The sequence below is a fragment of the Desmodus rotundus genome, chromosome 1, assembly GCF_022682495.2.
Source record: "Desmodus rotundus isolate HL8 chromosome 1, HLdesRot8A.1, whole genome shotgun sequence".
NCBI classification, from domain to species: Eukaryota; Metazoa; Chordata; class Mammalia; order Chiroptera; family Phyllostomidae; genus Desmodus; species Desmodus rotundus.
In genome coordinates, this window is record NC_071387.1 from 36,958,297 (window position 1) to 36,984,335 (window position 26,039).

At 40.2% G+C, this 26,039-nt stretch overlaps 1 long non-coding RNA gene and 1 pseudogene across 6 annotated transcripts in view; both read right to left on the reverse strand.

The window, feature by feature from the left end:
- LOC139440909 (uncharacterized) overlaps positions 1–26,039 on the reverse strand; it is a 126,228-nt gene that overhangs the window by 89,120 nt on the left and 11,069 nt on the right. For all 6 annotated transcript variants that reach the window (XR_011651202.1, XR_011651197.1, XR_011651201.1 and 3 more), the window contains exon 2: positions 23,418–23,501. This is a non-coding gene — a long non-coding RNA (uncharacterized lncRNA). The remainder of the gene's footprint in view (positions 1–23,417; positions 23,502–26,039) is intronic.
- LOC112304321 (NXPE family member 3-like) lies at positions 9,630–11,984 on the reverse strand (annotated as a pseudogene).

Below are 26,039 nucleotides of genomic sequence, written 5' to 3' on the forward strand. Positions count from 1 at the left end.
AAAATTAAGTAATATGTAAAACTTTTGTTGTCAATTTTGAGCTGAAGCTTGCCTTAGTGTTGAGCATAGAGAATCTCTGTAGTGACCATTATATCATTATATGTTTTCCTTAACTTGTCTCTATTGGAAACTATTTCTGGCTTAATAACATGGTGGTGATGACAGAAACTATGGTTTAAAAGACCACACCCAGGACCATTTCATACCCCTTACACAACCTGAGTCCTTAGACACAACCAAAGCCTTCCTAAAATACAGTGAAATGAAAATGTTTCATGCAAAGAGAAAATCAAAGCATCAGAAAGGAAATCCAAGAAATAAAGATCTATCTATCATCTATCTATCATCTACCTATACTTGTGGATGATTTATTGAGCCCCCTGCAAATTTGATAAACCAAAATTAAAGTGCATTGTTTACCAAAACAAAATTCCTCTTTAGGTGTTTTTGAGCCTATTTGAATAAGCTCAAAAAAAAAAAGCTTGAATAAACTGCAAGCTTTTGGTTTGCAACCTTTCTTTTTAAAGACATCATTGAGATGTGATGGGGTTTTTTTGGGTAAACTTTCAGCCTTCAAGGACTATCCGTAGAATGATGCCAGGTTACAGACAAAGCCATTAAAGTTTTAGTTAAAAAGCACAGATGCAGGTAACAATGATAGATTTCTCACTTGTATGTACCTTACATTTATGTCATCTATCAGCTACAGAGTGCACTCTGTCTTACTTGTACTGTATTATTTGGTGTGTTCATCAAGCACTCATTGGGGTAGGACTTTGCCATGCATGAACTGAGGTTCAGAGATATTAAGTGACCTGCTGGTGGGCACACAGTAAGTTACAGAAGCTAGACCTTCCGGTTTCAAGCATACTGTTCTTTTGCATTTTAGCACAGCTCAAAGAAACACGTGAAAACTTTCTCCCCATCTCCTCTTGTTCAGAACCTCAAAGCTACTCACAAATAACTCCAGACTTTCCCCGTTGTGATTTCATTTCCATTGTCTTGGGATGAAAGTTAATACCATGAATTTACCTACCCCACCATTCTAAAAGATGATCAAATGATTCTCCCACAATTTGGGAAAGGAATTATCGAGCCACTGCAGTAAGATGACCAGTAGCAGATGGCACCTGCAGAAGGGTGCTCCAGACTTAACAGGATTCCAAAGGGATTGATCGGGTTTGAGTTCTGTGAACTGAAGGTTCCCAAGCAGAGGTACGAGGAGTCCTCAGGTTAAGGTGGCTTTAAGTATGGGTGTCTCTCTGGCCTTGCAGGGCAGCAGCCGTTTTTCTCATGTCCTGCAGGAAACATTTAGAAATAAGCTTCATGGACAGAAGTGTGGGTTTCTGTCCATATTTCTGAGGTGAAATGATTCAGAGGGTGAGCAATTTTTATTCCTCCAATTTGAGTCTGCTTCTGATTTGTGGACATTCCAAAACAGTCTGGTGAGTTTTGTCCACTGTGAAGACCAAGATGTAGGCTGTGCATAAACCACCCCTGGAGGAACAGAACTTTTATCTTGGTCATTCCCTGTAGAGAGAGGGTGCTGCCTTCTCTTCAACTGTTTGCTTGTTTGTTTTTAAATAAAATGTCCCAATGCCATCAGCCTGGGAAAGTTGCCCTGACTAGCACATTGGATGAGATGAGGTGTGAAACACGTGGCTCCTGATGGCCCCAGCGTGACCTGGGAGTTTGATGTGTTCTCAAGAATCTGTTTGAAACATCTTCACTTTGATCAACTCTCTTCCTTATTATTTTATAAACCATGAAGCATAGGAATCAGCTTATATAGACTGTGTTTTTAGAAAGAGTAACTGAGAGACTGTAGGTATTTGCTTAAGACTGTGGTTATTTCTGATGTCTCAGACTTTCTACTTTATAAGCAGGAAAAATTCTACTAAAACGACTCAAGTAATTGGCCAACTTGTTATGAAGAGGAAGTATTGGATGAATTATAATTTGTTTACAGATGACCTATCCTGTTACCCATTGACACATTATTTACTTTTTTCCCTCAAACTGGTACTTCTCTTTCAAGTCTTCTTTGAGGAGTGGGGAGTGGGAATCCTATTGACCAGTGCATTAGTTATATGAATTTGGGGGCGTTATCGGTATATACTTTCTGAGCCCCAGCTACCTTATTTATAGAGTGTGGAACCTAATGAAGACCAGGATGTGCTGTTGTTGAAAATGAAGAGATAATGTATATAAAATCCTTCATGACTAGTACTTAACATGTGCCCAACAAATGCCACTTCAGTCCAGCCTACCTCGATTACCCCTCTGTGAATGCCTGCAGCACACACTTTTGTTCCCTAGTATTTCTCTAAAAATCACATTTTCTTCTTAGCCAACTGTTAAAGCAAGAAGAGCTTTTTCACCTACAGGATCTAGCACAATGCAGGGAATAAATGAATCCTCCCAAGGTCAACAATTTGTGGATTGTGTAATAACTTGTTTGGTAGAAAAACATCAAGGAGTGTAGCCCTTGTGATAAAAAAGGCTCTATCCGGCCGATAAAAATCTCATCAAGTTGAATTCTGATTGGCAAAGTATACAAGTAAATTAAGAAAGCCAGTATTTCTAAAATAAGTTGGCGACAAGTTGTGGTTCCTCTGAATTATCTTAAGTCTTTAGAATCCTAGTTCTTGCATAATTTTGACATAAGTCAACATTAAATGGGAAGATAAAACTCAAAGTCTTTGAGGGAATTCCAAAATGGTCCCCGTGGCCACAGTTTCAAATCTCACCTTTACTCACTTTGGAATATGAATGCCAATGCTTTAGTTCAGAAAAGTTCCAGTGTGTTTTTTCTTGTTTCTTTGTTAAAACTATTACTATTTAGATATATTTGCTTCTATTGTTTTTAATACATGGGCATGTTTCTTTAAATAGTTGTACCTTTTTTGTGTTTAGCAAATATTTTCCTACATTATTGAAAACTCGCCATTAGTATAATTTTAAGATTTGCAAAATTTATTAGCCATCTCTCAAACTTCGAACAGTTAGAATATTTCTAATACTTTAAAGTAAATGCTGCCTAAAAGATATATCCTTTTGTATGGAGATACCCATTTCTCCTTTACCGACTACTTAGGCTGGATTCTCCAAAGTGGCATTCCTGGGTTTAACCACAGGCTGCCAATAAAAATCCTAGGAATTCTCAGCAATTGTATAAACAATAAAATACCTCTTCCATAAACTTTGATAAATTCAGTGAAAGCAGAGACCTGTGGACTCTTATCAATTGTTATGGTAAGTAGCAAATATGGACGGAAATATGTTCCTTCCACTTTGGGAGTCGATTTATTGGAATTAGAGAGATTTAGCCTCTTGATGAACCCATAAAACCTTTTTTTTTGTTAGGAAAAGAAAGCATTCAATCTGGTTGCAGGGAGAGTATATAATGGTGCATCTGGGAAGAAAATAAGATGTGCTAAAGCCTGCTTGGTGGGAGAAAGGACAATTTTTGATTAACAAATTGTCAGCATGGGGCAGAGTCCTTCAATTTTCAGCAATTGAAATCGCAGCATTAATCAGCTTTTGTGGGATGCCACCCACTGTTCATACAGCAGTGAGGGAGGCAATAACGAAAAATTATAGAACTAGCATTAGCTCAGAGACCATGCCGACTGGAGTGTCTTTATTTTGTGTGCATACTGTTTCGTTATTTTTTAGGAATTGACCAAAACATGTCACGTCCTCATCTTCTGTGAGTGCTTTCTTTCAGGACAATAAATGGTGCTAATAAGTTGGCAGGCCTCCCACCAAGTAGATCTTTGATATACATCATGTGAACACATTACTATGAAATCAGGATTACAAAAACACAGGGAGTGTTCGTAACTCATAATTGCCTTTTTATGTAATGCAAAATAAATCAAACAATTACAGTGGTCCCAGGAAGCATAAACCATTCATAAAATAATGACTTTTGTTTTTATAAATAACTTAATTAATCCATTTCTCTATTGCTTATTAGGTCCCTACAATGTGCAAGGCACGGCAGGGACCAAATAGATGCACAGGCGTGGCCCTGCTATAAAACAGCTCACAGTATCCACATACATGCCATTATTTGGCCCGCATGTTTTTACTTCCCCTATATCTTGACCTACTGAATAAGTGTGTCAATAGTCTTCATAGGTGAGTGTGACACTGCTCACTCCTCTGTCTATAAGCTATTGCTTTGTGCTTTTTTTCTAGAATTGAGGCTAGGACTGCTAGTTCATCCTTTCTGGTGTTCTTGATTTACACTGGTACCAAGCGATACAGTTTCCGAAATGTTTTTCAAGGATAAGTATTACATAGTCTGTCAGTTATAGAAAGAACAGAACAAATTGATACAGGACCAGGTATTGTGACCTGGGCAAGTTTGTTATTGGCTGTGGCCATGAGTAGTTCCATGGAGCTAACAAGAATGTGAAACGGAAGTTCAATCATTTGTGGGTTACAGAAGAGAGAGCCAAACTGTGGGTTGTTCTCAGTAGAGTGGTTTAGTAAGTAGTGATGAAATGTCAAATAGCAGGTGTTAGGTTGGGTTGATGACTGGGTTTCAGAGAGCATATGAACTTCCTGAAACTGTAAGTAACACTTTACATTTAAGAAGCTGTGTGTTTTCTTGAGGAGATTATCCATAGTTCTCACTGGATTCTCCACGATAATTATGAAGCCTTTAAAAAGCTATGAACTATTGACCTAGGACAGGGGTTGGTAGATTTTTTTCTGAAAAGCACCAGAGAGTAAATATTTTAGGCTCTGTAAACAAATGGGCGTGACTATTCTTATGCAACTTTATTTACAAAACCAGCACAGCCCAAGGGCCACAGTTTTTCAACCTCTGGCTTATATTATGATTTGGTAAAATAGAAATATCAAAATTTCTAATTTTTGTACATCAAAATTTTCCCTTTTATAAAAATTACATTACTATATAAATTTTATTTAATTAATTTTGTGTTTTCTTATTGAAGTATCAATTACTGGGGTAAGTGTACAACTCAATAAATTTCTTCATCTGTATACACCCATGTAACCACCACCCTCATCAAGCCATAGAATGTTTCCATCACTCTAGAAATTTCCCCTGTGTTCTTCTTTAGTTACAATGTTCTCCTTCCCACTGGACATAACCACTCTTCTCTCTCTCTTCTATGACCATGGCTTAGTTTTCACCTCTCCTTAAACTTCATTCAAATGAGATTGCAGAGCAGTATGTGTATTTTTTTGTGTTTTTGGCTTCTCTCACTCAAGAATATTCTTGAGATTAATCTATGTTTTTGAGTACATGCAGATTTTTAATACAGATATCCTGGTTCATTTATATTGTTGTTCCTGAAGACCCATTTACATCTTCTTCCCCCAAATCCTGCATGCTGTGGGAGCATCCAGCTTGCCGGCCAATCCAGGCTGGCATCCATCACGTGTGTCAGCCCTCACAACGTCTCTGCCCCTCCTCCTACATCCATGATCCCAGAGTGGGTAGGAAGGTGTCTAGCTATGTGCAGGGGCACAGCATCTCTGCCCTAGGCAGGGCATCGCCATGTTCACCTCCAGGATATACATGTGTTGTGACCCTTTTTCAGCCTGCTTCAATCTGTTGCCTTGGGGTTTCCTGCAACCCCTTCCTCACTTTGGGGAGTGCAGCTTTTCACACGCCTCAAGGATCCCTACCCTGTGCCTGGTGATCTGGCCAGATCCCCTGTTATACTCCGGCCATGGCTGACAACTAGAGAGAAATGGCAGTGTGAGGGGAGAAGAGAATCTTGCTCTTAGCCCTGAGGAACTCTAATATCAGAAGTCAAAGATCAGACAGAGGAAGGTGACTCTTCAAAAGAGACTGACAAGGGAGATCCAGAAAGATAGAAGGAAACTAGAAAAACATGTTTCTTTAAATAAATAAAAAACTAGAATGTTTTAAGAAATAAGCAGTGGTTCATAGTGTCCAGTGCTGCTTAAAGTATGTGAAATGAGGATTTAGATATATCTGTTGGATTTAGCTACTAGCAATCATTAATGACCTCCATGAGGGTTGTTTTGCTGGAGCAACAGTTAAAAAAAGATTAGCACAACATGATGAATGAATAGGAGTAAGGAAAAGGAGATTTAAAATAGTTTTGTCCACAGGGCAGGAAGGAGAGAGAAAGTGATGACCTGGATAGGAATGTGAGTTCAAAGGAGTCTTTTGATTTTTCTTTTATGAGACTTGACTATGTTCAAATTCCAGCGAATCTGATCAAATAATTAGATATATAAGATGAAAAAAAGTCCTGGAGAGGGCTGGAGTCGATGGGATCCAAAGACCAGGAATTGATTTTGAAGGGAAAAGATATGCTCAACCAATTGAGAAATGCTCAATGTAAGAGGAGTGGGGAGAGGTTTTAAAGTGTGTGGAAGGATGTGGTCGTGGCGTGTTGAGCAAGAAGTAGGAGGTGAGGTCATTGACTATGAGACAAGGAGAAGCTGGAGCTATAAGAACGTGTCCAGAGAAGGGTCCAGACATAGATTTGAAATAGTCACTTTACAGAGAGCAGTGCATTGACCAAATGAATGTAACAGGTTGCTGAACATTTATTTTAAATGCAAGTATTTTGTGTGACTTTCTCCTGTGCAAGGTCAGAGGACAGGGACAGCATTTATATGGATTCCGATTATGCCATACAACAGAGGCAGGGCCTTGGGATACTGGCAAGACTATCACTGGCCAAATGGTAAATCATGGAGTTTAAGCAGCAAGAGAAGAAAGTGAGTATTTTGTGTGTGTATATATATGGCTATTTGCATGATAGACTGTAGCCAACATTCAGTTCCTCAAAAGGACTTACTTCAACTAGGTGTTATGCACTACATCCATCAGAACTGCTAAACACATTTAATGCATAAGTGAATGAGGGACATTTGGCCCTTGTTGGGGGAGAATAAAGTGAAGAAATCAGCAGGCCGATGGTAGGAATGAAAGTGAAGAAGACAGTTGTTCGGGGCCCTGATGAACTGGATGAATGATCACAGTGGGAATAGATAGAAAAGTATTTCTAAGTTGAAGGAAAAGAAGTTGGGGTCTACATGAGAAGTTCCTAGTTAGGAATTTCAGGGTATGACAAAGTCTAAGGCCATACTAATAAAGTGGGTGGCTGATGGGGCACAAAGAAAGTCATAAGTGATGAGATCAAGAACCAAAGGTCAAGGTGTTAGATGGGTTATCCACGTGGCTGTTGAAGTCACTCAGCATATTGGCAGGACTTGGGATGGAGAGGAAGGCTGTGACCATGTGCCAGTCTTTCACGAATGGTAGTGACTGAGGGATATGGGAAGTTAATGTGTAATTGGAAGGGTGGTAAATGAAAACTAAAAGGGAGAGAAGAGACTGTCAAACATGGTGCGAGGGGAGGTGACAATTGTTGGCAAGTGATGAGCACAGAAGGAAAACACTCCATGTCCTGGTTTTGAGCTCCATGACAGTGAAAGAATGAACAACCTCCAATTGTGAGGGATGTAGCAAAGTATTTGCGTCTTGGGTCTCCCTTAGGGTGAGGTGAAGGGATTAATTGAAGATAGAGGGTTTAGTGTCTGGAATACTATTTCCAGAAAGTCCAGCTCAAGGGCTTAGATGGTTTAGGGAAGAAAGGGTCTGAGGCCCAACAGTACCGAGCAGAAGGATTAGGGCGGAGAAGAGGATGGATGGCTAGAGACTTACCCTTCGGCTATTCCTGGTGAAAATGCATGATGACTTTCCAGATGATTTTTAGTTTTTCTATCTTAGCATACTTGCTTGGCATACATTGGCTGGGATCGTACACTTTCATAGGGTTTATAGGCTTTAGAACAGTTTACGAGGTACTTTCAAGCACATGATCCCATACAATGCCATGCATTTTCCTTTTATAAACACAAAGCTTTTCTCTTATGGTTTATTTGCAATTCTGAGAAAATTCAGGTTGAGGAAAGAGAATTTTATCTTCCGTTAATTTCTGTTTGATTAATAGGTTTACCAAGTGAAAATAAAATCACACTGAGGGGCACTAAGATTTGAAAATAGGCTTGGGGAGGAAGAGGCAAGTCGTACCCTGAGTCTTCAGTGACCCTGAGTGGAGGAAGGTGAAACTAATTTTAGCAGGTGGGTCTTCATGCTGTTCCCTAGACTTGATGATGGCTTCCTTCCACTTCTTTGTATTTTCAATTTTAACACAGTGTTCCTCAGGGCAGGGATCTATATTCTCACTTAGCTTGTGACTGAGATTGGGGGAAAGTGGCAGATATGGCGAACATTTGGCCAGTAATGTAAAGCTCAGCTTGGCCTTGGAAGCAGCAAAAAGAGGTAGAAAGAACATGAAATGTTGAAACTTAGCCTTTCACAGATGCTCAAGCTTAAGTAAGTTACATAACATCTCCTGAATCCTATTTTCTTCTGTTAAAAATGACAGTTATGATACCCACTTGCCTGGAATGAGATAGACATTCAATAAATATGAGGCTTTCATTTCTTCCTCTTAGCTGATTTGCTTACACTTGGCACTAAAGTTTGAAAGTGTGGGAAGGATGTAAAGAGGTCATTCACCCTAGGTAAACTAGCCTTGGTATTGGGAAAGTGTTACCTGATGTGATCTGTTTTATTTTTTTTAAAGATTTTATTAATTTTAGAGAGAGAGGAAGGGAGGGAGAAAGAGGGGGAGAGAAACATCAATGCGTGGTTACATCTCACATACCCCCCACTGGGGACCTAGCCTGAAACCCAGGCATGTGCCGTGACTGGGAATTGAACCAGCAACCCTTTGGTTCACAGGCCTGTACTCAATCCACTGAGCTACACCAGCCAGGTGGTCTGTTTTATTTTATACTTTCTGGTTATCTTGATACTAGTTTGATCTGTTAAACTAGTTGATTCTATCCACCAAGAATTTAATCACTTGGGAAATACAGAATTGTTTGGATTCATCATTGAGATATTCATTTTATGGGAAGAAAGAGGAAATAATTCTCTGTGGTTTGAATGGACAGATACCACCAAGCATATCTGTGTAGATTCATCCTCTCTTGTTTCCTTTAGCAGGCACATTGATTATCGAATGCTCTGTTGGTTGTATACAGCATTTTAATTAAATGTTTTATTTTTTTAAAGGTTTTATTTATTTATTTTTAGAAAGAGGGGAAGGGAGGGAGAAAGAGAGGGAGAGAAACATTGATGTTCAAGAGATACATTGGTCAGTTGCCTTTCACATGCCTCCAACTGGGGACCCCAACCCAGGCATGTGCCCTGACTGGGAATCAAACCAGCAACCTTTTGGTTTGCAGGCTGGCACTCAATCCACTGAGCCACACCAGCCAGGGCTGTTTAAAAGGTGTCTTATATTCACCTCGTATTGCACAGATTGACACAGTGTTTCTTGGAACCTCTCAGTGGCTTTGAAGATATGAAAAGAATACACTCAGAGAACTGCTTTTTTCTTAGTTCCCTCTGTTGATTGGCTTATAGTTATAGTGCATAGATTTTTTAAAAGGATTCTTATTTCTTCAAACACTAATAATACATTTGGAGAAAGAGTTTTCTTAAATGAAAAATTGGTCACTTTATGACAAGTTTAATGAAATGCTTATATGACAAGTTTAATGAAACTCAATACCTACAATGTACCTAAAGAAAACTCCATTGATACCATTATGGTATTTTTTCCTTTTATTTCTGATGAAAAGAGGAATTTTCACACCAAGGTTTCTGAGTGCTACATTTGGGGGATTCTTTCATCAACTTGTTACAATAGAAATGTCATTCTTGACCTTGTTTCTGAAGGATGTTTTAACCTTACTAATTAAGCAACCTTAACAGCTATTCAGTGAAGCTCTCTTGAGAGTGGAGGGCCTTTGATTAGGAAAATTCCCTAATTGGGTGGGACCTCTCATCATAAAACAGTCATAACATGTTGATTATAGTTGTACCATTAGGAATTCCATTGCTCAACACAAATGGATTATAAAAAGAACTTGATTAACCTGAGTCCATTTTAGCCTGGAGATATTTGGAAACATTACAAAGATCAAGTCACCTTAGAAATCCAAGAGTCTAAGGGAACAGGATGGGCTTTTGATTCATGCTAGCAAAGATAAATATTGTAAAACAGAGTTTGGGTATTCTATTTTTTTTAAAAGAGTATGAGAGATTTCTGTGTTATTACCTACAACTTCATAGTCTGCAATTATACCAATAAAAATTTGGAAATTAATTAAAGAAAGCATATGAAAGATTTCATATATCTAAACTTACATACATACATGTTTTACGCACAGAGAGCTGTATGCAAGGATGGCCTCTAAAATGCTAACAGTAATTAACCCTAGGTGGTAAGTCTTGGGGTAACCAATCTTCTCTGGATCACTGTTAGTTCAGGGTCCCATTATTGCTGTAGGACCCCCATCCACAAAGCCCCAGATACCACACAAGTGCTCAGGTGGGACAGAAGAAGGAGGGGAGGACGTCCACCTCATTATGGTCAATGAGCTGTTCTGAGTGGATATTGTCTGGCAGAGCCAGGCTGCAGGTCATTTCCCAGGCATCCACAAAGGCCACATGGGGATCAGCAAAGGCAGCTCGGAGGAGTCGGTCATCTGGAGGGTGAACCAGTCACCTCCATACACGGACTTGTAGCCAGTGTTGGCCAGTTTTATGTGCACAAGAGTGCGGGGTTCCCAGGCCAGCAGTGCAGCCACGGCTGCCTGGATCCCTGACAGTTGTTGCACAAAGATGGATGGAGGGAAGGTGGTGAAGCAGGAGCCCAGCCCCAGTACCACCAGGGTGTGGGGACCCCTGGGCAGGCCCTTCAGCTCTTGCACCACGGAGTGCAGGGAGGCCACTGGGATGCAGAGGGAGTGTCCGGACCAGCCGTGGGCTCGCCAGTGCAGCACTATGTCCTGAGTGGTCTCCACAGCCATGAGAGGCCCTGTCTGATAGGGTGGTGTGCAGACCCACAGGCTTCAGGGAGGGCACAGTGTCACGTATATACTCCCACCACTGCCGGAGTGTGGAGTCCCTCATCATGTGGACGACGTGACCAGACAGGTAGCCTAGGATGCTGTCAACAGTGGGAAAGGAGCGGCTGAAGCAGGAGAGTGAGTGCCACACATCTCCATAGTAAAAGCCAGAGGGCTTTGCAGCAGGGAGCCCAGACAGCATGAGGGGCGTGGGGACAGGGCCAGGGTGCTGTTTCCTGTGGCTGCTATTCTGATCTGGATTGGCGAAATGCCCCGAGGGAGTACCTTGTCTGTCACTTTCCACACCAGCAGGGCCTCATCGTGCAGAGTAGTCACATTCCGGTAACTTCAACCCGAGTGCCCAACTAAAGAGTTGCAGGGCAGGGTAGAGGGTTGAGCAGAGAACTGGAGCTGACCTCTGCTGGCAGATAGGCCCTCTTGCTCTAGTTGTCTGGGGTTCCACATTGCAGATCACAGTCTCTTCAGTTCCTGTGGGTCCCCAGAAATACCCTCTAAAGTCAACAGTGGCCCTTTTCTGTCTCCAGATTCTTTGCAGAACTCCAACTGCCTCACTGGAATGGATCAGCCCCACTCGCACCCGGGCCTGCCCAGCCCAGATAAGGGGGGAGGACAGCAGGTATGTGCTGTTCTCTAGATCCTGGACATTTCCAGCGACTCCTGCCTTCAAGTTGAGACCCAGCAGCTGTGCCTGAAACAGATCCCCACCATGGATCTTGGCCTGCCCCGATGGTCTCTGGCCACAAGGATGGCCTCTGAGTAGCCTCTGAGAGTGTAGCTGGCCTGGGCAGGACCCCTCAGGTGGTAGGTGGGGGTCTGAGGACAGGTGGAGTCCAATAGGTCCCCCTCATCTCCTGGGGTCGAGGCCAGTGCAGAAGATGAGTCAGGTTGGCAAGCTCCTGTGAGAGAGACTCCAAGAGGAAGGGAGATTCTGTGGACGTGGGGGCAGATTCAGAAGCGGGGCAGGGTGCTGAGGGCTGAGAGATGGTGCTGTTGGGCCAGAACATTTTGAAATAGGGGAATGAAACCAGAAACACCAGCCCCACAGGCAGAATCTTGTACTTGCATTGCCCTTTGAATGGACCCGTGGCAGCATAGACTCTTCTCTGAAATACCCAGTAGGAACCAGCAACCCGAGGGCATCAGCATGCGTTACCCCAGAGGATGACAGAGAGGTGACTGAGGTCTGCAAGAGTCAGGGTGGGGTTCAGCGTGTGTCGGTGCCACTGCCCTGGCACCATACATACTTGTGACGGTATTATTGACTATATTCCTATGCTGTGCTTTACATCCTGGTGACTATTTTGTAACTGCCAGTTTGTACTTCTTAATGCCTTCACCTTGTTCATCCAGTCCTCAGACCCTCCCCTTTGGCAACCATCAGTCTGTTCTTTGTTATCTGTGAGTCTGCTTCTATGTTGTTTGTTCATTTATTTTGTTCTTTAGATTCCGTATATGAGTGAAATCATATGGTATTTGTCTTTCTCTGATTGACTTATTTCACTCTGCATAATACCCTCTGGGTCTCCATGCTGTCACAAATGTATAGCACATTTTAATAGCAATCCTTCAATGACTGTTAATGTCTAATACCTGTTTATCTCTCAAGTTGCATTTAGAAATTTTTATGAAAATATTCCTGAATACACAAAAGAAAAACTGCATGTAGTATTCCCATGTATCCCTCAACCAGCTTGGTAATTACTAACATTCTGTCAATCTGTGCCATCAATCTGCTCCACTTTCCTTGTTGCTGTGATGACTTAAAATCAAATCCCAGATATATTACTTCACCCACAGACACTTCAGTATTCACCTCTGTCAATATATGCTAAGCTTACATAGGGCTCTGTTTCCTAGAAATAGTAAAGGACTTACCTGCAGGTATGTCTTCTGTAGGAAGACCAACCAATCCAAAGCCCATACCTACAACCCCTCCCTTCACCGAGCTCTTACACTCCAGCACCACAGGGCCCGGAGCCAGACAAGTAGGGGCAGCCCTGATGCCCCAGAGCCCACGGAAATTTTTCCGATGAACCAATCCTAAGCCGGCTTACTCTGCTTCACCCATCTCTTCCTGTGGAAACCACAATAAAGCTCTTGCACACTTTTTCCTCTACTCTCTCCGCCTCTTGACTGACCCGGAGCTTCCCCATGTGGCCCAGCCTGGTGCGGCACGCCCCCTTCTCTTGGGAACTGTGAGTGTAACAAACTCCCTTTTCATGGCTTCATCATACCTGAATAACAGTACGTTTTACATTTTAAAGCAGGAGAGTAAAGGCTGAATAGAATCTTTTGGGACTAATATCAAAGCTTTGCTATTAGAAGATCTGACAATATTAGTTGGAAACAGATGAGGATACAGGGTCAGGTAATCAGATTGGAGATCAGACTCTGTGAAAGAATAACAGTGGGGAACAGGCAATGAGGTCAATGGCACTTGAAAGACGTCATAATTGAACGGCAATCACTCAGTCACTCTGCTGGCATCCTGAGGTGGGATGAATTCCAGGGGAAACTACACTTTTTCTTGGGTATGAGCATCATCTCAAATACATTCCCCGAGGACTGTAGAAGGGCAGCATTCCCTTGATTTTGATGTTGATGCCTCCCTAATTTTTCTTTCTTTAGGCCACCATTTTTGCGGGTCCTGTATGTCCCATCCAATCTTGCAGTAGTCAACAGTGAAGGACTGTATCTGAGACTTTTAGTATCTGACTGTACCTCAAGTGTTTCCTCTTCTCCGAGACTCTAGTTCTTAAAGTATCTCTTGCATTTCCATCTCGGTTTCCATCTCAGGTATAGCTTCTGATCAGACACCATACTCCTCCCTAAATTCAATCTCCTCATTTTACAGATGAGGAAACTGAGCTTCAGAGAGGTATAGGGACTGGTCCTAAGAACACAGGCTGCAAAAAGGTGAAGGCCTTTTGACACTGAAGTACACATTTTCTTACCATATTGATAATTGTCAGTAAAATCTGACTTCTCTTTAGCATAGATCATATCTCACATTATGTTCCAGTGGACTGTGAGTTACTTGGCTATAGCATAATTAATAAATATTTATTTAGATAACTAGAAAATTAATTATTTCCTTATAAAATGTTCTTATATTTCTTACACACTGTGGTATGCTAGTTTTCTTTCTGGCTTTTGTTTACATATACACAAATACACCCTCAAACACCCATAAATACATAGCATAAACACATCCCACATCTGAATACTCACTCTCCTTTGTCATTTTAAGAGAGACTCCTTAACTCAAATTAACCTGTCTTGATGGATGGGGCAGTAACTTAATAGGCCATATGTTCAGACACTTCACAATAACTCATTAATTTTAATATGAATTGGTTTTGAAATATGTCTTAAAAGCATGCTATCAGTTTAAAGAGGTATTTTATTATTTTGTTGCTTCTGGGAAATATATGATTAAACTTTCATTATTCAGTAATGAACTCACTTATCCAAGATGTAATCACGGACCCAGAAGCCTTGTGCCTATGCGCACTACAGAAGTGACCTGGATGTGATTAGAAAGACTCCTGATGTCAGCGCTTCTCAAACTAGAGAGGCATTAGAGTCCCCCGGGGGCTTGTTAAACCACAAATCACTAGGCCACCTTCAGAGGTTCTGGGTGGCCCAACACATCTGTGTTTCTAACAAGCTCCTGCCAGTTCAGAAACCACATTTGGAGAGCTGCTGCCTTAAGTGATCATTTACCTGAAAGTCATGCAGAAAGAGGAGCTGGTGGGAGTTTCCCTGGTCCTTTCAGAATCAACTCATGAGCTTGCAGCCCTACACCAAATAAACTTGCTGTCTTTCCTGGGTCCTTACTATGACCTGAAATGTTGTTAAGTACTACACGCAAGTACTAGCCCAAGCCAGGCAAATGCGTGTGAAAAATCTATCAGCAACACCAGCTGCTAGAATAATGTTAATACCTGCAAGCCTTAGTCCTTTCAAGCAATCAGACAGGTTTTACATGTCCTGTAAGTAATTTGAGGGTGAGGGCGGTTCCATATTCTTGTGTACTATCAAGTTGTAGGAAATCAGAAACACATTTATAACCCTCACTGCCCTTGTACATGGCTGACCTGTATCACTAGCACAAACTAAGGTAATGCTACTGTAATCTGTGTATTTATTCTTACATGTTTAAACTTCAGTCACCTTCGAAGTACGTGCCATTTGATGCAATAAACCTACCAAGATGTTTTTTTCCACTACTCAGAACAGCTTTTGGACTTGTTGATTTTGATGCCTTTTAGTGCTTCTGCCATTTTTTGCTTCACCTTTTCTGCATCAGCAAAATGTTTCCCTTTGAGGACTTCTTTGATCCGGAGGGGAAAAAAAGTCAGGGGGCCAGGGGTCATGCCATTTTTCATGAAAAACTGCTGAACACTCAGTGTGGTGTGGGCAGGTATGCCTGTATGTCACCCATCGTGAAATGGGCAAATGCATTGAGTTTTCCCAAAAAAATTCACCGAAGCTGAACGCAGCCTCTCACAACAATGTCAGCTGGTGCACTGCCACAGGTGGGCTCCTAGACCACTCACCTAGCGGGGAAAGCCTGTACTACAAGGGGCCTGCCCTCCAGAAGACAATTCTGGTGTTTTTTTGGGGTCCCCCTAGTGTAATCTTGAACATGGCTTTTGTCAGAATTGTTACATTATTTTTTTAAAAATCCAACCAGAAGGCTAATTAAAAGTGTTGCTTAACAGACTTCTGATGTTTTTGCCTATAAACCAATTTTTAACAATTTGTTTCTTAGAAGCATAATTTGTTTAGGTTGATAGAATCATTGAGAATGATTCCCTGGCATTGGTATATTTTAATCATCATATCACAGGAGAATCTAATATGTGGCCAAGGTGAACTATTGTTCAAAATCAGTGATTTTCAAATGTAGCATGTGGACGACTTACTAAAACAGAGTGGTGAGCCCCACCCCTGGGGTTTCTCATTCAGTGGGTCAGGGGTGAAGTCCCCCAAATTTCTAACACTTTTTCCAGGTGATGACGATGCTGCTGGTCCAGGAGCCATCCTTTGAGAACTAGTGATTTAGGTTATACAGAGATCCCTTGTCCTGGCAGAAGCTTTTTTACTCTCAAGGTCTTGGCAAACAATTGTTTAAGATTATCAAAATCGCATGCCCACTTGGTTTTTAAAAAATTTGGGTGGGACTTGTGCTCTGATATTCCCTCCATCGTTCTCATGCCTCCTGGGCAACTTCTCCCTCTCACACAGTTAATGTTAAGATGGCCTCTTCTTCTAGTGCATTTGTGAGCAAAATAAACTTCATAAAAATGTTTCAAGGGACCCCAGGAAGGGCTTACATCACAGCAATGAAGATACTTTCATGAGTCCTTCAACTTCACTCTGCTGGCTCCAGCCACTCTTAATTTTTCTTTCCTCTCTCTCTCCTCTCCCAGTGAGGAGGAAGAAAAATCCATCCCTATCCAAGAAAAGTGGCAGAGGTGCCACATGTTATTCTGCAGATTCTTTCTGCCCACAAGAGTCAATAAGAGTCAACTCTTTTCACCAACACCCTAGAGTTTTTTCTGAGAGTAATTCTGGTGCTAGATGTTAAGATCATGATTACTTTCATCTAGTTATTATTAAATACACATCAAAATTATAATACTAATAATTCTCTGGATTTGTATACTATACTCATTTCTCTAAGAATCTCAGAATAAAACTCTGACATCTTTACATCTTTGCCCTGTCATGTTTACTTTTTTGCTTGATTTTTATGGTCTGGAAATTTTAATTTGATGTGTTCGTCGTGTATATTTCTTTCAGGAAGTTCCATTTGCATCTCAGCATAGTTGGGATGTCAAGAGCTGTAGGCGAGGAGGGAAGGGGAGTGGTTAGTGGACATGCAGGGTCAGGGTAAATTTGAGGGTTGAGTTTTTTTAAAACTTTGTGAAAAGTATATTTAACTACCTATTTTAATAACTTTTTGTCCTCTTTTTCCTTTCTAGAGTTTGTTCATTGGCTAATTATTGCCATATTAGTTTGGAATATGTGAAACTCAGTTTCTGCAGGAAAGTCACCCTGTATGTGGTTAAAAAAAACTTGGCAAAAACTGTAGATGGTGAGAGAAGGATGATTTGGCCCACTTGTGTCTCTTTTAGTCTTGTGTCATCATGAAGTGAAGTGAAATCTTGATGTTAGCTGTGCTTTGGCTTGTACTTCTTTATAAGTCCTCAGGTTGTTTCCCCCCTTCCCTCCCTTTTTAAACACAGTTCTAGCAACCATTAAATATTTTCCAGAAAACAATGACTTCATTTAAGACTAACTCAAGTTTTCATGACTTCAAATAGCAGGGAATATATTAGTTCCTTTGTACTATGTAATTCATAAAAATGTCATGAGAAAATATTTGGAAAAACTTACGTGAACGACCTTTCAGTTCCATTGGCCCTGCCTTCGGAATCCTGTTTGCTAATTATACAAGCTAAGGAAAGAAAAACATTTCAGGAGTTATCAGAGTTGAAGTGACCATTTCAAAAATGATTTCATTAGTCCTAGTCTACTCTGTGAAATCTGAGGTTGTTGAGTGAAATCTAAGATTTTCATAATGAATTAATCTTTCACGAAATGGGAGAGTCCATAGAACAAATACTTTTACGTGAAGCCCTGGGACGTTTTAGGTTTCAAAACCAACAAAACAATTGAACAGAAATTTAATTTGCTAAATAGCTTACAAAATTTTATAAATATCTTATAAAAATTAACAATTTATTACTGGAAAACAGGAATTGAGAGCTTAAAAGACATAATGAAATATACATTGTTTTTAAAAAATCATCTCTACACGTGTGGCATTCTCAACAAATGTGTTGTTGGGCAAAGAATGATGTGTTCTACCATTTCTCTGTATGGTGGAAATGCGACTTGCTGTTTTTTAAAGCTAGCTTTCCATTTTATTCATCCACCTTCCATAACACGAAAGACTTGCAAATTAAGGAATACATGTAACATCATTAGAAGTCTTGATTTTGTATTTCCAATGACTACATTAGCAAAATATTAGTGTCCTAGTTCATTGCTAAGCTGTGACTCCAGGGTATTGGTGAAAAGAGCCTTATTTTAATATCTCATCCTTTGAATACTGAATTCTATAATGTTTTCAAGAGCAATAGGAATGGTTTTAGAATTTTATACTCATAGATCTCTTTCTGATTGATCTAGTTTGTCTCATTTTGTACTTCTGGGAACAGAAGCTTTAATCTTTTTAGCTTAAAAATGATTAATATTTTAACATCTCATATTACAGAACTGGGAACAACTTTCTTGCCACGTAGAAATGTACAGTTCTCCATTATTTCGGATGAATATAAATGTAACTCTGAGCTAACAATGCACATATTACATTCCCTGGAGCTAAAAGTGATTTTTGAGTGTTTGAGATCAAATTCATAGGCTTCCCTCTGAAGAAATCCATTGGGGTCTTCGAACATGACCTGTCTGTTGTTAGAATATAAATTTGGGAATATAAAGTTGAGTGTGTCCTAAGCAGCTCTAAAATAATTAGTAAATTAATAACAAGGAAATATTGACATAATTAGCATTCCAATATTACCAACATTAAAATCAACATAATTGCCTAATAGTTGTAGCAGGCAAAATGAGATAAACTGTCCTTTTTGCTTTCTGGAAGAAGTCCTGGTAATTCTTCATTAAAAACAAAATTAATAAATTCTAAGAAAAATTCGTCATAGGAGTCTTCTAAAATTCTGAGAAATTGAAAATTTTAACTATTAGAAAAAATGGCATAAGACTCTGGTCACTTGGTATTTTCTTATTTTTCAAAATGTTAAATAAGTTACCATTAATAGAATTTCCATGTCCTTCCTCCACCCTACCACTATTCCCTTGTGATGACTCCAGTTTTTTTCCATGGAAGTTGAATTACTATGTTTTTTATTGGGTTTGAAGAATTTTTAGAGACACTGAGGGTAGAGGACTGGTTGACAATAAGGAGATTCCTGTCCAATGCATTAAGTTAACCTGTGCTACGAGATTAGTGAGACGTGCTTCCCTTACTTTTCCATATGGAGCACGGTTGGTAAACTTTTTCTGTAAAGGGTCATATATGTTTGTTGCAACGGCTCAGGTGTAGCATGAAAGTGAGTGGGCGTGACCGTGCTCCTGTAAAACTTTATTCTTTCCAGTAGGGCCCACTACCCTTCACCTTCGGAATACAACTGGTCTTTAATTTCAGGTATTCTCACCACTGCCTCACTAACATGAAAACTTAGAAAATATGCATGTTATTCTCAGGTCGGATGCTGTCTTTCTCATTTGGGAAACACAAAGTGTTAGTCTAGGTAATTTTATAGACTTTTCAGGTATTTATCATGCTAAGAGTCTGGGCTCGATTGTATCCCCTCCACATAATCTGGTCTTATCTTTTCCTTTTTTCCTTTAGATTGAAGATTCTCCATTTTTATGGCTATACCATCACTTCTGACCTGTTCAAAATAAAAGAAACTTACAAAAGAGTCAAAATACTTCATGACATTTCTGCCCTTACCTGCTAACAGTTTCAGGAAAATAGAATTTTTAGCTTGAGTAGCCCTAAGGACTTTGAAAAATCTACTTAGTTAAATATTCATTAGAATATTTTCCAAAGTGAGATAAATTTTTTTTGAGTTTAGATGAAGACAGATAATCAAGGAATAATTGCATGTGTGAAATTTTGGCATCTGATATCAAAATGATGCATTTTTGTATGCCAAATTACTCTCCCTAATATTGATAAAGTAAAAGACATAATATTTTAAGTATTGGTATTTTCTTGTTTATTTGCAGTGTCTGTTTATAATGTATTTAAACTTTTACCTGAGGTTACTAATTGGTACATTGCAATGTGCTTGTCTGCAGTCACTCAGTGAACTATGAGAGAATAAGTACGGTAACTCCGGAAGGAGTATTTTCTCTTTCATATCCTTGCACAGGGGTTTTACATGTACTACAACAATGTCAAATGTGTTGCTTCTTCAGGACTGGCGCCAGGGCATTACAGTGGTGTCTAGGTAGCCCATGTATCTCACAGGGTCCTTTGACAAACTGCACACAATGACATGCCCTTGGACTGAACCTCTATAGAGATTAAAGGAAGGAGTTGCGTATTGCCTCTGGCTGGGTTACCTGGACACTGAGATGAGGAAGGTTAGGCAACCAGGGCAGGTAGAACTGGAAAGGGAAGGAGAATAAACTATAGTGCCACACTGATACCAAGCGACATCACCCAGTAGGTTGACTTTTGTCTGAGTCCCACTGCTGAAGATTGTGCAGGTCAGCTTAGAGCTGTTCTACACAGAGGGCAAGGGAGCTTGAACACCATCCATTGTTCAAGGTCTACTTCCAGAGGAAATACAAATGGCCAGGCACCTGTGGCTCTCTGGACACAAAGGCAAAGCAAACTCGGGCAGCCGGAGGGCAGTCTTCCAACAAGCGACACAGGGCTGACTGTCAGGAGGAAATGCACAGGAGATCTGAGGGGAGGGGGCAGAGCAAGATAGCATTTGCTACAGGTACTGTGAAGGGAAGCATGCAGCAAACTTTATCAGCTGGTCTGGGTTTGAATAGCATTCTATTAGCTGTGTGATGTTAGTCATACCACTCAATCTGAGATTTAATTTTCTTATTTCTAAAATTTGGAAATCTACCACATGAAGGGTGTTTAAATGATTAAATATGATTGTATTGGGCAAAACATGGAAAGGATCCTGGGCAGAGGAAACAGAATGGAGAAACTATAGAGTCTAAAAAAATAGTGCTTAACCTTTGGGAAACAGTATGGCCGAATGGCAGGGCCCATGTGCAATAGATACGGAGGAGGTACTTAGGAAAAAGCCCTAATCTCTAATGATATCTAAGTTAAGGTCTAACGCAGAGGATGAGGATATCTGGACTGAGCCAAAGTGGGAAATATCCCATCCCACTTCAAACACATAGAGATACAGGAAAAAACAACAACAACAAAGGTGTACTATGAAGCCAAACTCAAAGCAAGTAAGGCTTGGCAGAGTAAAGATGGCCACAAATTACCACTCCTCTGTTGACAGGTGGTGACTATTTACCCTCCCCTTGAGTCTAGGTTGGCCTGGGCGACTAGCTGGACCCACTGAAGGTGGCTGACCTAACATTCTGGGAGTTTTGAGGCTAGGCTGTAAGAGACAGTGAAGCTTTGGTCCAAGACTCTTTGAACACTTGTTCCTGGAGTCCTGAGGCACCATGTAAGAAGTCCGACTGCCTTGAGGGAGAGACCGTGTGAAGAAGCCCTGGTACCACATGAAAGTGAGAGTTGGATTACAATTTTAAAATCTGTCAATATAATTCACTACACTAACAGACTAAAGGAGGAAAAAACATGGTCATCTAAATATATTCTGGAAGCATCTAACGAAAAGTAAAATCCATTCATAATAAATACTCTCAGCAATGTGGGAATAGAAGAGAACTTCCTAAACTAAATAAAGGGCATCTACAAAAAAGGGGGCACCTATAGTTAGCAACACAATTAATGGTGAAAGACTGAATGCTTTTCCCCCTGTGATTGGGAACAAAGCAAGGATATCTGTTCTCACTATTGTAACCCTACATTGTACTGGAAGTCCAAAGCAGTGCAATAAAGTGGGAAAAAATTTTAAGAAGGACCTACAGATTGGAAATGAGTAAATTAAACTACTCTTTTCTTTCCACAGATGATAAGTGTGTATGGAGAAAATCCTAAGAATTTGACCAAACAGCCACTATATTTAATAAGTGAGTTTGGCAAGATCTCAGGATATATGTTCATCAAAATACCCAAATCAGTTGAATTTTCACATGTTGGCAACAAATAAACAAGTGATACAAAATGTTCATTGGTAGGCAGGCTTGATATTAAGATATTAATGCTCCCAAAATTGATCTATTAAATTCAACACAATTACAATGCCAGGACATAGTTTTGTATAAATTGAAAAACTGATCTTAAAATTTATATGGAAATACCAAAGACCAGAAACATTTTGAAGTGATTTTGAAAAAGAACAACAAAGTTTGAGTACTTATTCTACTTGACTTTGGGACTCACTCTCAAGCAATCTAACCTAGACCACATGGTGTTGGTGAAAGGCTAGATATACAAATTAATAGGACACAACAGCAAGTCCAGGACTAGACCCACACAGATGTGATCATTTGATTTCTGACGAAGGCGATACACAGAGAAAGGACGGTGTTTTTTCAAAGATAACAAAATATATCACAGATGTGATAAATGATGTATTGATGTATTTCTAGAAGAAAATACAAGGAGTGTTTTTGCAACTCTAGATAGAGGCTTTTTAGATGGGCCACCCCAAAATAAATGTTAAGCATAAAATAAAACATTGATAAACTGGATTTCATCCATACCAAACCCATTTGCTCTTCAAAAGACACCCATTAAGAAATGAAAAAGCAAAGCACAGAATGGGAGATCTTTGAAGTATTTTTGTATGATAGAAGACATGTTTCCAGAATGTTTAAAGCACTCTTACAACTCGATAGGATGGCAACCAAATTAGAAAATGGGCACATGATTTGAACAGCCGTTTCATGAAAGAAGACACAAGAATGGCTGATAAGCATATGAAAAGCTGAAACACCATTAGTCATCAGGGAAATGCAAATTAAAACCGCAATGGGATACCACTACACATACATTAGCATTAGAAAAAGAAGACTGCTGCTACCAAAGCTTGGCCAGGCTGTGGAGCTCCTAGGACTGACTCTCTTACACCGTTGTTAGGAATGTAAATTTCAGTCACTCTGGAAAGCACTTAGTCAGTTGCTTGTGAAGTGAAACCTATCCCTATTGTGCATCTTACTACTAGGAATTTACCCCAGAGAAATGGACACATGTGTTCCTTCACAGAAAGATTTGAACAGGAATATTATAGCAGCTTGATTCACAATAGCCCAAACCTGGAAATACCCCAAATGTCAATCAACAAAGTTATGGATAAACACACTGTAGCTTATATGTACAATGTAATCCTACTCATAACTAGAAAGGAATGAATTACTGAAAAATGCAACAATATGAATTAACCTAAAAAGCCAAAGAAGCCAGGGATGGAAGAGTACATACTGTATGATTCTATTTACATGACTTTCTAGGAGACACAATCTATACCCACATTAAATCTATACCCTCAGGTCCTAGCCACAGGGCTCACTCTCCATATGGCATCCTCCTCAAGGCCAGCAGGAGAACGTCACTCCAGTCGGTTGGGACAGTCTTATATAGCATAATGTAACCACAAGAGTGAATATCGCAGCACATTCACAGGTCCTGCTCGCTTAGAAAAGGGGAGGACCATTATGCAGACTGTGTACACCATGGGGAGGGAATTTGGGGGCCATTGTGAGGTCCTTCAGCTTACCGGAGTTGACTGTTTTTATTATCCAGAAGTTGAACCGGGATCAATGTATTTTCATCAGACTCCATTTCTCTCTGCTTCCACTTCCTGAATATATAACAAAATGCAAATTGTTGTCTTAACTGAGAGAAGCAACATGTCTGAGACACACATACATCTAATGTGGGAAAATGATATGTGAACTTTGCTTGGTCCTCACATGATGGGATCAGAAGTTTGAAAGGCAACGGTTCCCACTCAGTTCTGGTTCTGAACACCTACTCTGCTCTGGTTTGCAAGGTGGTGTTTGGTGCTGTTTGGAGCATTATAGATATGTAAGCTTTTACAGTGGGAGATTTACCAAAGTCTGACAGCTGCCAACGCACACACACACACAACAATGCTATATACTGACTGCAAAAACCATATGCAATCAAAGAGAAAGTTCAATCAGGTCTATAATGCTGTATTAAAAAAAACAAAACAAAACAAAACAAAACAAAAAAACAAACCAGATCCAGGCCTGGCTGGTGTGGCTCAGTGGATTGAGTGCTGGCCTGTGAACCAAAGGGCGGGCAGTTTGATTCCCAGTCAGGGTACATGCCTGGGTTGCAGGCCAGGTCCGCAGTTGGGGGTGCGCAAGAGGCAACCACACACTGATGTTTCTTTCCCACTCCTTCTCCCTCCCTTCCCCCATCTCTAAAAATAAATAAATAAAATCTTTTTAAAAATCTTAAAAAAAGACAGATCCCAAAATATGATAAAATGTTCACATTTGCTAATTCTGGGTAGGGAGATATGGGTGTCATGTTATTCTTTCCTCTTTCATCATAGTTACAAAAAGAGTAAGTAAATCACTCTACTATAAATTTGCTGACACTCCCTTCTCTGTAAAATCTTCTATTTTCTCCCTATAATTTTCTTAGGACTACTAAGCCCTGAGTAGATATAATGAGAAAATTAAGACTCAAGCTTTTGTGGGAGTGCATATGTTTGAGAGAGTTCCTGAACCCACTAATTGGTCCCTCAGTGGCAATGCCATTACTTGGATATCTAGTTTCATCTTAACAGGCTTATCGGATCTTTCTGGGACAAGAGTAACTAAAATCTTACGTCAGGCTCTGAGGATGGCTGTTGTACCTGAAGGAAATCCTATAGGGCAGATCATAACACACTTCCATTAAAAGCCGTTCCCATTGACTGGGCGAGGAGGAGGGGTGGGGCGGTGCTCACTGCCCATTCTAGGAACCGGAGCCAATTTATGTTGTAGCAGGGGGCAATTGCTCACGACTCATCACTCTGGTCACTGTCTAACACGCGTTTCCCCAGGAACGCTCTCAAGAGCACTTACTCTGTGAAAAGCCCACAGAAACAGAAACAAAACCAAAACAAAACCCAAAAGCTTCCATGTCAACTGCATTTAGGAAATATTAGATTAAAACAGCTTTCTTCCTCTCACTGAAGAAGTAATACAGTAGGACTCTTTTCCAAATGTATTTGTGTTTTGGAAATGTATTTGACGGCAAAACTCTGTCTTTTCAATATCGTTTCACTATTTTGAGAAACACTCTTAACACGATTATCTCTGATTTTTAAAACCCTGGAGCAGCTCCAGAGAAGCCGATCTTTGTAAAAGTCATGCTGATAACTGCGGGCAAGCTCTCCTTACTTACCAACTGCTTGGCTCTCAAAGGCCACTCTGTTATCTCTGATTCCTTGCTGGCTGTTTCTGGATTCTAAAATAGAAAAGAAATGCCTGCTCTTTCTTTCTTCTCCTCTCTTTCCTTTATTTCTGGGAAAAAAAAATTAGATGGATTTGGTAACCGTGGCCTTCCCCTGAGTGTATTGCTGGGGACATTCAAAGGCGTTCCTCAGTAACCTGTGAGAGGCGTTGTAGAGGCATCTCACATTTTAGATAAACAGGGAGTTCCTTACTCTTTCCAAAAATCGACTCCTATTTTCTCACTGATTTACAAGAAAACCTCAGATGGACAGTCAGTATGTATTTGTTCTTAGCAAATGTCTTAAGCCTCCTTCCTACTTTCCCCCAATCTTTTCTGTCAATTACTTAATGATGTATAAACAAACACTTAAAAATATGAAAGGCAACCCCGTATTTATAGGACTCCTTTGGGAATCTTTTTATAGGCTGAAGAGTTCTTTCAAAATGTGAGTGATTACTCAATATAGTAGACTAGAAAGCCCAGAAATAAATCCAAACATGTATCAGAATTCAGTACATGCTAAAGGTGGCATTAAAATCCATGAGGAAGAGAGCGTTGAATAAATGGTGTTGAGACAATGAGGTAGAAATCCAGAAAAAAAGTAAAGTTGAATCTATAATTCACACCCGATCCAAAATAAAATCTAGATGGATCAGAGTTTCAATGTGAAAAATAAAACCAGGAAAAAGACTTGAAAATAAAAAGCATTCCTTGGCCTGTTACTTGAGCTAACATACACGCTAAGCAATGTCCTTGTACGTGATAAGTCACAATGAAATTGTGGAAACTTTGATATTTGCATTTTGTCACGATAGGAATGAGCTGTGAAGTTGAATATGTAATTAATTGTCATACTTGTGGGATATGTAGCCCTGATGGAGAGTAAAGGGACAGACGTTTGATATATAAGGTGGAACCAGAT